Genomic DNA, 12,165 nt, shown 5'->3' with positions numbered 1-12,165 from the left:
TTATTCCAGCGTCGCGGACGACGCTGGTATCTGTGGTTGGGAAGAACGTGCCTGTGGAGAATTAGTCTCCAAGCCAAAGCGCGCTGACTCTCCAAGCCAAAACAATTTCAAAGCGGAAAAAATTGTACAATTTACGCGAAACGATTAAACACAGCTTTCGGGTGGTTTTTTTAATCTAAGATGTACATAAATATACCACTCCGACCATAAGGAAAAGAAAAAAAGACACACAAAAAAAAGACCGAGAGGAGCCGAGTCAATCCGAGACCAACCGAGAGGACGTGTTTCGCGCCGTTTCGACGTCGTTTGTTCAGATGCGGCCGGTTGGATCAGTTGCGGTCATACAGGGGCGCCTTGCACAAGAAAAGATCTTCAACAATCCCGATCATCATCATGGTACAATAATGTTTTGTGCGCCCCCATGTATGTGTTCTGTGCTAATAATGCACGGTTGTGAAATGTCCGTACACATTTTGTGGCACTATGTAATTGTTAGTGCATCCTCCTGCGGATGCTTCGTGCTAAAAATGCACTTCCATTAAAATATTGTACGCTCATGTCAGTAATATATTTTCAATTGTTTCTCTGTCAATTTCAAGTGTTTGTTTCCAATTACTTCAGTATCTCCCTGTTGCAATTCCATGTGCCAATTTGAGGTGTTTAATTCTGATTCCTGTATTTACAGTGTAAAATTAAAACTATTGTTTTCAAACATTCCTATGACACCTGGTAATGGTTCTGTGGTTTTGTTTTTAATTTGTATTTTGTTTTTCTGCAATAAATATTTGAAATGGATCTGAGGCCGACTTACTACTTTTAGCACTCTTTTTCACCACATTCCCACGTACAGATATTGCAATATCAACTCTTCCTTTCTACCTGTTTCAAACAAGCTCTATTTTTTAATTAAAAAGTTTTTACTAAATGTCTTAACATAGAGGGGGGAATCGAGACGAGGGTCTTGGTGTATGTGCGTGTGTGTGTGTGTGTGTGTGTGTGTGTGTGTGTGTGTGTGTGTGTGTGTGTGTGTGTGTCTGTGTGTCTGTCTCTGTGTGTGTGTGTAGAACGATTCAGACTAAACTACTGGACCGATCTTTATGAAATTTGACATGAGACTTCCTGGGAATGATATTCCAGGACGTTTTTTTTTGGTTTTTTTTTTATAAACGTCTTTTATGACGTCATATCCGGCTTTTTTGTACAAGTTGAGGCTGCACTGTCACACCCTCATTTTTCAATCAAATTCATTGAAATTTTGGCCAAGCAATCTTCGACGAAGGCCGGACTTCCGTATTGCATTTCAGTTTGGTGGCTTAAAAATTAATGAGTAAGTTTGGTCATTAAAAATCTGAAAATTGTAAAAAAATAAATGAATTATAAAACGATCCAAATTTACGTTCATCTTATTCTTCATCCTTTTCTGATTCCAAAAACATATAAATATGTTATATTTGGATTAAAAACAAGCTCTGAAAATTAAAAATATAAAAATTATGATCAAAATTAAATTTCCGAAATCGTTTTAAAAACTATTTCATCTTATTCCTTGTCGGTTCCTGATTCCAAAAACATATAGATATGATATGTTTGGATTAAAAACACGCTCAGAAAGTTAAAACGAAGAGAGGTACAGTAAAGCGTGCTATGAAGCACAGCGCAACCGTTACCGCGCCAAACAGGCTCGTCACTTTCACTGCCTTTTGCACTAGCGGCGGACTACGTTCAGTTTCATTCTGTGAGTTCCACAGCTTGACTAAATGTAGTAATTTCGCCTTACGCGACTTGTTTTTTCTTGTGGCTGTTTGATCAATTCATAGCAAGCATTGACTGAAATAAACAATTTATATATCCAGCACAACATGCAATTCATTGACTTTTGACCCTAACCTTTTAACACTTCCCAAAATAAATCTTTGGTGGACATTGCATCGACGCTGTTCATTTTGAATGAACATTTTTCTTGTGTTTTATTACACGTGTAATGGTTATGAGCCAAACGGCTTTCCATAGTCATTCTGTCGGCGTCGCCCAGCGCTCGCGCGCAGATTGCCGTGTGCAAAGCGTTGTACTAAACAAACAGTACAGTGTGGCCCTATATCCGACCATAGATGTGTCAAGGGATATCTATGATCCGACAGTGACACAAATGTTCCAATGAAACACTGATATTTCTGGGCCTGTTGTACGGATATTCTTTCGCGCTTGTTCTGTGAGCGTAATGTTCAGAGTAAACTACTGGACCGATCTTTATGAAATTTTACATGAGAGTTCCTGGGTATGATATCCCCAGATGATTGTTTCATTTTTTCGATAAATGTCTTTGATGACGTCATATCCGTATTTTGGTAAAAGGTCAGACGGCAATGTCACACCCTCATAGTTTTTCAATAAAATTGATTGAAATTTTGGCCAAGCAACTTTGGACGAAGGCCAGACTTTGGTATTGCATTTCAGTGTGGAGGCTTAAATATTAATTCATTAAACATCTGAAAATTATAATTAATTTTTTTTTTATATAAAACAATTCAAAACCAATTTCATCTTATTCTTCATCATTTGTTTCTATTTCAAAAACATATAAATATGTTATATTCGGATTAAAAACAAGCTCTGATGATTTAAACATATCAAAATTATGATTAAAATAAAATTTCGGAAATTGATTTGAAAACAATTTAATCTTATTCCTTGTCGGTTCCTGATTCCAAAAACATATAGATATGATATGTTTGGGTTAAAAACACGCTCAGAAAGTTAAAAAGAATAGAGATACAGAAAAGCGTGCTATCCTGATTAGCGCAACCACTACCGCGCTATTCTGGATTGTCAATTACACTGCCTTTTCCACGAGCGGTGGACAGACGATGCTACGAGTCAGTTTCATTCTGTGAGTTCGACTGAGCTTGACTAAATGTTGTATTTTCGCCTTACGCGACTTGTTTCTTCTTTTTACATTTAGTCAAGTTATGACTAAATGTTTTAGAGGGGGAATCGAGACAAGGGTCGTGGTGTATGTGTGTGTATGTGTGTGTGTGTGTGTGTGTGTGTGTGTGTGTGTGTGTCTGTGTGTGTGTGTGTGTGTGTGTGTGTGTGTGTGTGTGTGTAGAGCGATTCAGAGTAAACTACTGGACCGATCTTTATGACATTTGACATGAGAGTTCCTGGGCCTGATATCCCCAGACGGTTTCTGTATTTTTTCGGTAAATGTCTTTGATGACGTCATATCCGGCTTTTTGTAAAAGTTGAGGCGGCACTGTCACACCTGTTCGACGAAGGCCGGACTTTGGTACTGCATTGCAGCTTAGAGGCTTAAAAATTAATTGATGATTTTGGTCATTAAAAATCTGAAAATTGTAATTAAATTTATTTTTTTATAAAACGATCAAAAACTAATGTCATCTTATTTTTCATTATTTGCTGATTCTAAAAACATATATATATGTTATATTTGGATTAAAAACAAGCTTTGACAAAAAACAGATGAAAACTATGATGAACATTAAATTTCCGAAATCGATTTAAAAACAATTTCATCTTATTCCTTGTCGGTTCCTGATTCCAAAAACATATAGATATGATATGTTTGGATTAAAATAATACGCTCAGAAAGTGAGCGGTGGACTGACGATGCTACGAGTATAGGGTCTTGCTGAAAAATGGCATTGCGTTCAGTTTCATTCTGTGAGTTCGACAGCTACTTGACTAAATGTTGTATTTTCGCCTTATGCGACTTTTTTTTAAATTTTTATCACAGATCGTTGATCTTTATTTGTGTACAAAAACGGCGTGTTTATTTTTCATTAAAATTGCATAAATCATATGGTTGTATCACTTTTTTTTCTCTCGTGAAAATGTGATGACACTTTATCTTGCAAAGGGGTGTATACCTAGCGAACGCCCACCCCCTACTTTTACTCGAAATCTGTGCGGAGGGGGGGGGAGGGGGGTGCGGGCGTTTGCTAGGCATTTAGTAGTAGTAATAGTAATTGTAGTAGTAGTAGTAGCAGAGGCATAAGAAGAAAAAGTAGTAGTAGTAATAGTAGTAGTAGTAGTAGTAGCAGCAGCAGCAGCATTCAGTTGTAGTAGTAACAGTAAAAGCAATAGTAGTAGTAGTAGACACAGTTAAAGCAGCAGTAGGGAGATATGTGGTAGAAGTCGTGACAAGCGTGGTCATCATCAGTGATCGTCGTCACAGAGGATCGTCGTCACAGAGGTAGTTTATTGTCCGTAGCGGTAGGAAGACTCAGTGAGTAGTTCCAACAACACTTTGCTAGATCTAGTGTCTCGCTTTCTTGCACAGTTTCACCTATGCTCTTTCTGTGTGTGTGTGTGTGTGTGTGTGTGTGTGTGTGTGTGTGTGTGTGTGTGTGTGTGTGTGTGTGTGTGTGTGTGTGTGTGTGTGTTACTGTTTGTCGATTTCTTACGTGAGCCTTGATGGCTTCGCCTCTTGTTACATTTAGTCAAGTTTTGACTAAATGCTTTAACATGGAGGGGGAATCGAGACGAAGTTCGTGGTGTATGTGTGTCTGTGTGTGTGTGTGTGTGTCTGTCTGTCTGTCTGTCTGTCTGTCTGTGCGTGTGTGTGTGTAGAGCGATTCAGACTAAACTACTGGACCGATCTTTATGAAATTTGACATGAGAGTTCCTGGGTATAAAATCCCCGAACTTTTTTTTCATTTTTTTGATAAATGTCTTTGATGACGTCATATCCGGCTTTTCGTGAAAGTTGAGGCGGCACTGTCACGCCCTCATTTTTCAACCAAATTGGTTGAAATTTTGGTCAAGTAATCTTCGACGAAGCCCGGACTTCGGTATTGCATTTCAGCTTGGTGGCTTAAAAATTAATTTATGACTTTGGTCATTAAAAATCTGAAAATTGTAAAAAAAAAAAAAAAAATTTATAAAGCGATCCAAATTTACGTTCATCTTATTCTCCATCATTTGCTGATTCCAAAAACATATAAATATGTTATATTTGGATTAAAAACAAGCTCTGAAAATTAAATATATAAAAATTATTATCAAAATTAAATTGTCCAAATCAATTTAAAAACACTTTCATCTTATTCCTTGTCGGTTCCTGATTCCAAAAACATATAGATATGATATGTTTGGATTAAAAACACGCTCAGAAAGTGTCACAAAGATGTGAGTAGCATATTTGTGAGGTGAAACCACGTCGTGTTTTTAACCTCCCTAAATGTTGTACAGGCGATGGTAGCTGACCGGACTGGCGTTATTCACGTGTTTCGGGTGTTGCACGCAAAACTGGCTTAGCTTGATGTGAGCTGTGTTTGAGACATGTAGCTGGTCTGAGGTAAATAACGTCACAGCGTTTGAGATTTTCAACCGGGAAGGTTGTTCAGCGTGTGTCAGACTTGTTCTGGGAACAAGTACTCTTTCAAGAGACGGGTCTCTTAAGGTAAATGATTTACTATGTTGTATATTATTGACGTTGGAATACATAGCTGGAGCGTAAAGGTTAGTGTATATAAAGTGCACCCAATCTTAGTGTGAAGCGTTGAGAGAATTCTTGATGTAATTGTATCACGGTTTTTCATGGGGAATTTCTTGAACATAATTGCTACGCATTTATGTTATGTTTAAGACGGTCATGCTTTGTATGGGGAGTGTTATTCATAGATTAAGTATTAGTTTGGATATTGAATGTGGACGGAATGTGAAAGTGGAATGAACGAGAATGTATGAGTGGTACATGAACGGTTGGAAGAAGAGATGGTTTTAGAGAATGTTGTATTAAGACTTGGTTAAATTCTTTAGGAGTTTCCATGAGGGATTTCCATGGCGTATAAGGGAGGGTCCTTACACGGGAGAAGCGCTAGACGACGGTGGAAGCAAGGGACCACCTCGGCGCAGATGACTAGACGAGTGGAGTCTTCATCGATACCGGTCGTAGCTGACGACGGTTGTTTCCGCTACGGGCGGAAGGGTTTCTCGGGGAGAAACCTGGAAGGTGTGTGTTGGCATCTTCAGTGAGAGGTGTGTTGGCATCTTCAGTGAAAGGTGTGGGTTGGCATCTTCAGTGAAAGGTGTGTGTTGGCATCTTCAGCGAAAGGTGTGTGTTAGCATCTCTGTGTGTTGGCATCTGAATTCATTATTCTACGAGGATTCAGCGAGACAAGTAAGTGAACTGGCGACATGCAGTGAGCCGTGATACGAACTCGTGAGTGTCTGTTGGTACCTTCTTGTGTGCGTTAATCTATATTTGAGAAAGTATTGTTATAATATGTATTTACATGCCTTGAGTGAAAGCTGGAAGATTGTGCGAACTGTGTGTCGGAAAGTTGTTTCGTATTGATGTATTTAAAGTGAAGAAGTATGTTGTTTTTTTGGTTGAGGAAATAATGAGCCTGCATCCTCCCAAAGTCTGTTTTTGAAGTGTTTGGTGTGAAAGGGTAGAGACAGTGCAATAGGGCAGAACACGTACATTAAATTCACATGCAAACCACTTCGTGACAGAAAGTTAAAACAAAGAGAGGTACAGAAAAGCAACTCTTCTTGTCAATTTCACTGCCTTTGCCATGAGCGGTGGACTGACGATGCTACGAGTATACGGTCTTGCTGAAAAATGGCATTGCGTTCAGTTTCATTCTGTGAGTTCGACAGCTACTTGACTAAATATTGTATTTTGGCCTTACGCGACTTGTATTTAGTCAAGTTTTGACTAAATATTTTAACATCGAGGGGGAATCGAAACGAGGGTCGTGGTGTATGTGCGTGTGTGTGTGTGTGTCTGTGTGTGTGTGTCTGTGTGTGTGTGTAGAGCGATTCAGACTAAACTACTGGACCGATCTTTATGAAATTTGACATGAGAGTTCCTGGGTATGAAATCCCCGAACGTTTTTTTCATTTTTTGGATAAATGACTTTGATGACGTCATATCCGGCTTTTCGTGAAAGTTGAGGCGGCACTGTCACGCCCTCATTTTTCAACCAAATTGGTTGAAATTTTGGTCAAGTAATCTTCGACAAAGCCCGGACTTCGGTATTGCATTTCAGCTTGGTGGCCTAAAAATTAATTAATGACTTTGGTCATTAAAAATCTGAAAATTGTAAAAAAAAAAAAAAGGTTATAAAACGATCCAAATTTACGTTTATCTTATTCTCCATCATTTGCTGATTCCAAAAACATATAAATATGTTATATTCGGATTAAAAACAAGCTCTGAAAATTAAATATATAAAAATTATTATCAAAATTAAATTGTCCAAATCAATTTAAAAGCACTTTCATCTTATTCCTTGTCGGTACCTGATTCCAAAAACATATAGATATGATATGTTTGGATTAAAAACACGCTCAGAAAGTTAAAACAAAGAGAGGTACAGAAAAGCGTGCTATCCTTCTTAGCGCAACTACTACCCCGCTCTTCTTGTCAATTTCACTGCCTTTGCCATGAGCGGTGGACAGACGATGCTACGAGTATACGGTCTTGCTGAAAAATGGCATTGCGTTCAGTTTCATTCTGTGAGTTCGACAGCTACTTGACTAAATATTGTATTTTCTCCTTACGCGACTTGTTTTTTTTATCACAAATCGTTGATCTTTATTTGTGTACAAGAACAGCGTGTTCAGTTTATTTTTCATTAAAATTGCATAAATCATATGGTTGTATCATTTTTTCTCTCGTGAAAATGTGATGACACTTTATCTTGCAAAGGGGTGTTTACCAAGCGAACGCCCACCCCCTACTTTTACTCGAAATCTGTGCGGAGGGGGGGAGGGGCGGGGGGGGGGGGGGGGGGGGGGTGAGGCGTTTGCTAGGCATTCACACCCTCATTTTTCAATCAAATTGATTGAAATTTTTGTAAAGCAATCTTCGACGAAGGCTGGACTTCGGTATTGCATTTCAGCTTGGTTGTAATAAAAAAAACGCTCGCGCTGGACCCGAGTACTCTTCAGACTGGCCCCCCAGTATGAAAGTTTTTGTCTTGTGTGCGTGGATTAAAAATTTTATTTTTTTTAATTTATCCCCGAGTACGCAGTAGGAGGGTCCTGCAGACTTTAATTGTGTGTCTGTGTATCTGTCTGTCTGTCTGTCTCGACTTAACAGCTTATTGCTGGGAAACTACTGGGCGCAGTTCGTTCAAAAGTTGATACACTAACTTGATAATAGGTCCGATTGATCGTATTAAAACTTCATAATGTTACCTGGGACCTAAATGCGAAATAAATCACAAAAGCGACTCTTAACGGGGGGAGTTTTTGCGGTGGGAGTACAACTGCCGTGCAGCTAATGGAACAGCCAGCTAGCTGGTGCGAATCACGTCCGCCTATGGCCAAAGTGATCCGGGATCGATTCCCGGCATGGGCGGTCTATTGTTTTTGTTTTTAATTCTTGTTTACTATTGTTTATTATGAACGTTTTAATGTTTTATTTTACTCCAATAGTTTTTTTTAATTGTGTAAAATAAATAAAATTATTATTTTTTTTTTTTAAATCCACGTGCACAAGACGAAAGCACGTCCGCCTATGGCCAAAGTGATCTGGGTTCGATTCCCGGCATGGGTGGTCTATTTTTATTTTTTTTTAAAATTCTTGTTTACTATTGTTTATTATGAACTTCTTAATGTTTTATTTTAGTCTAATAATTTTTTTAATTGTGTAAAATAAATTAAAAAAAATTGTTGTTTTTTTTAAATCCACGTGCTCAAGACAAAAAATTTCATACTGGGGGAGCGAGCCAGTCTGAAGAGTACTCGGGTCCAGCACCAGCGTTTTTTATTTTACACAATTAAAAAATTTATTAGAGTAAAATAAAACATTAAAACGTTCATATTAAACAATAGTAAACAAGAATTTAAAAAAAAAAAAACAAAATAGACCGCATTTGCCGGGAATCGAACCTGGATCACTTGGATTTAAAAAAAAAAAATGTATTTATTTTACACAATTAATAAAATTATTAGAGTAAAATAAAATATTAAAACGTTCATAATAAACAATAGTAAACAAGAATTTTTAAAAAAATAGACCGAACCCGGTGTCGCTGGCTGGCTGGCTCTTCTATTAGCCGCACGGCAGTTCTATCCCACCGCGAATTGCGCCCGCCGTTAAGAGTCGTTTTTGTGATTTATTTCGCATTTAGGTCCCAGGTAACATTATGAAGTTTTAATACGATCAATCGGACCTATTATCAAGTTAGTGTATCAACTTTTGAACGAACTGCGCCCAGTAGTTTCCCAGCAATAAGCTGTTAAGTCGAGACACACAGATAGACAGACAGACACACAATTAAAGTCTGCTGGACCCTCCTACTGCGTACTCGGGGATAAAAAAAACGCTCGCGCTGGACCCGAGTACTCTTCAGACTGGCTCGCTCCCCCAGTATGAAAGTTTTTGTCTTGTGCACGTGGATTAAAAAAAAATTAAAAAAATTAAAAAATTATTTATTTATTTTACACAATTAAAAAAATTATTAGATAGAGAATACTACATGGCTTGCTGTGTCGTGCCAGATTTACACGAGTTGTTTTTTTAAATATTGAACTGCGAGCGAAAACGAGCTGTTCACTATTTGAAAAAGCAACGAGTGTAAATCTGGTACGGAACAGAAAGCCATGTAGTATTCTGTTTATCCTACATAGCTGTACTTACGTGTATTTTACTGAAAATGTCCTGCATTCGAGGCAGCTAAATTGAAGACGCTTGTTTTAGAACCTCGATCTCTTCTAAAGCCTCGTGCAATCTATTACGTCAAAGCAAAGAAACGTCACTCTGAAAGTGTGGCGTGACGTGTTAGTTCTAAAGATTCATCGAGGGTAATTAGCGAGCGCAATTTGTGTTTCTATAATGACGTTTGTCTCGGTGACTTTGGCATCATAAGCAGTGGAAAAACAGGTCCCTGCCAGACTTGCTTGACATGACCTCATTTACATGATATACACACGTGTGATTTGAACGATTATTATCTCACGGGTGTCTCTCTCACGATAAAGTAAAATAAAACATGAAAACGTTCACAATAAACAATAGTAAAAACAAGAAGTTATTAAAAAAAAAAATTTAAAAAAAATAAAAAAATAGACCGCCCATGCCGGGAATCGAACCCGAATCACTTTGGCCACAGACGAATCGCTTTCCACCCGGATCACTTGGATTAAAAAAAAAAATTAAAAAAATTTTTTTATTTATTTTACACAATTATAAAAATTATTAGAGTAAAATAAAACATTAAAACGTTCATAATAAACAATAGTAAACAAGAATTTATTCCAAAAAAAAAATTAATTTTTTTTTTAAAAAATAGACGGCCCATGCCGGGAATCGAACCCGGATCCCTTTGGCCATAGTCGGAAACGCTTTTCTCCAAGCCAACAAATCTGACATTCGCCAGTGAGCTCAAATGCCTATACTCCTTGCGCAGTGGTACACGCACGCAAGTAAACAAGAATTAAAAAAAAAATAGACCGCCCACTCCGGGAATACTCGCCCACTTGGATTTAAAAAAATAAAAAAAAATTTATATTTATTTTGCACAATTAAAAAAATTATTACAGTGAAATAAAACATTAAAACGTTCATAATAAACAATAGTAAACAAGAATTTAAAAAAAAACTAAAAAAAATATAGACCGCCCATGCCGGCGGACGTGATTCGCACCAGCTAGCTGGCTGTTCCATTAGCTGCACGGCAGTTGTACTCCCACCGCCAAACCTCCCCCCGTTAAGAGTCGTTTTTGTGGAATATTTCGCATTTAGGTCCCAGGTAACATTATGAAGTTTTAATACGATCAATCGGACCTATTATCAAGTTAGTGTATCAACTTTTGAACGAACTGCGCCCAGTAGTTTCCCAGCAATAAGCTGTTAAGTCGAGACGAACAGACAGACAGACAGACAGACAGACAGACACACAATTAAAGTCTGCAGGACCCTAGTACTGCGTACTCGGGGATAATTTTTTTTTAATATAAAACGATCCAAATTTACGTTCATCTTATTCTAAATCATTTCCTGATTCCAAAAACATATAAATATGTTATATTTGGATTAAAAACAGGCTCTAAAAATGAAAAATATAAAAATTATGATTAAAATTAACTTTTCGAAATCAATTTAAAAACAATTTCATCTTATTACTTGTCGGTTCCTGATTCCAAAAACATATAGATATGATATATTTGGATTAAAAACAGGCTCTAAAAATGAAAAATATAAAAATTATGATCAAAATTAAATTTTCGAAATCGATTTAAAAACAATTTCATCTTATTCCTTGTCGGTTCCTGATTCCAAAAACATATAGATATGATATGTTTGGATTAAAAACACGCTCAGAAAGTTAAAACGAAGAGAGGTACAGAAAAGTGTGCTATGCAGCACAGCGAAACCACTACCGCGCTGAACAGGCTCGTCAGTTTCCCTCCGTTATGCACAAGCGGCGGACTACGGTCAATGTGAAAAAAATGCAGTGCGTTCAGTTTCATTTTGTGAGTTCCACAGCTTGACTAAATGTAGTAATTTCGCCTTACGCGACTTGTTGTACCTCTCTTCGTTTTAACTTTCTGAGCGTGTTTTAATCCAAACATATCATATCTATATATTTTGGGAATTAGGAACCGACAAGGAATAAGATGAAATTGTTTTTATCGATTTCGGAAATTTGATTTTGATAATTAATTTTTAAGCCACCAAGCTGAAATGCAATACCGAAGTCCGGCTTTCGTCGAAGATTGCTTGGCCAAAATTTCAATCAATTTGATTGAAAAATGAGGGTGTGACAGTGCCGCTTCAACTGACAAAAAGCCGGATATGACGTCATCAAAAGTATTTATTGAAAAAAAGAAAAAAATGTCCGGGGATATCATTCCGAGGAACTCCCATGTCAAATTTTATAAAGATCGGTCCAGTAGTTTGGTCTGAATCGCTCTACACACACACACGCACAGACAGACAGACAGACAGACACAGACACACACACACACACACACACAAAATTCAGTTTCTGTCACTTGATCGGCGTCACTTGAACTTGATCCGTATAAGCCTCTCTCAATGCTGTTTATCTTACGCATATATGTACAATTGTTGGTTTGTTTAAACAATGTTTTATTAAATCAAACATGGTACAACAATACAACGATAAACAATAGGGACACGAACTCAAGCGAACGCTAATATTACGCGCCCTACGTAGTTAC

At 37.6% G+C, this 12,165-nt stretch overlaps 1 long non-coding RNA gene across 1 annotated transcript; it reads left to right on the top strand.

Moving 5' to 3' along the window:
* Positions 1-4,503: 4,503 nt before the first annotated feature.
* Positions 4,504-6,386, top strand: LOC138956355 (uncharacterized). The gene is made up of 2 exons (XR_011452623.1): positions 4,504-5,422; positions 5,782-6,386. It is a non-coding gene; the product is annotated as an uncharacterized lncRNA (long non-coding RNA).
* The last annotated feature ends 5,779 nt before the right edge of the window (positions 6,387-12,165 follow it).

The sequence above is a fragment of the Littorina saxatilis genome, unplaced genomic scaffold (assembly GCF_037325665.1).
Source record: "Littorina saxatilis isolate snail1 unplaced genomic scaffold, US_GU_Lsax_2.0 scaffold_768, whole genome shotgun sequence".
Lineage (NCBI taxonomy): Eukaryota > Metazoa > Mollusca > Gastropoda > Littorinimorpha > Littorinidae > Littorina > Littorina saxatilis.
The sequence above is the reverse complement of the archived record's forward strand: the minus strand, read 5'-3'. Positions and strand labels throughout refer to the sequence as shown.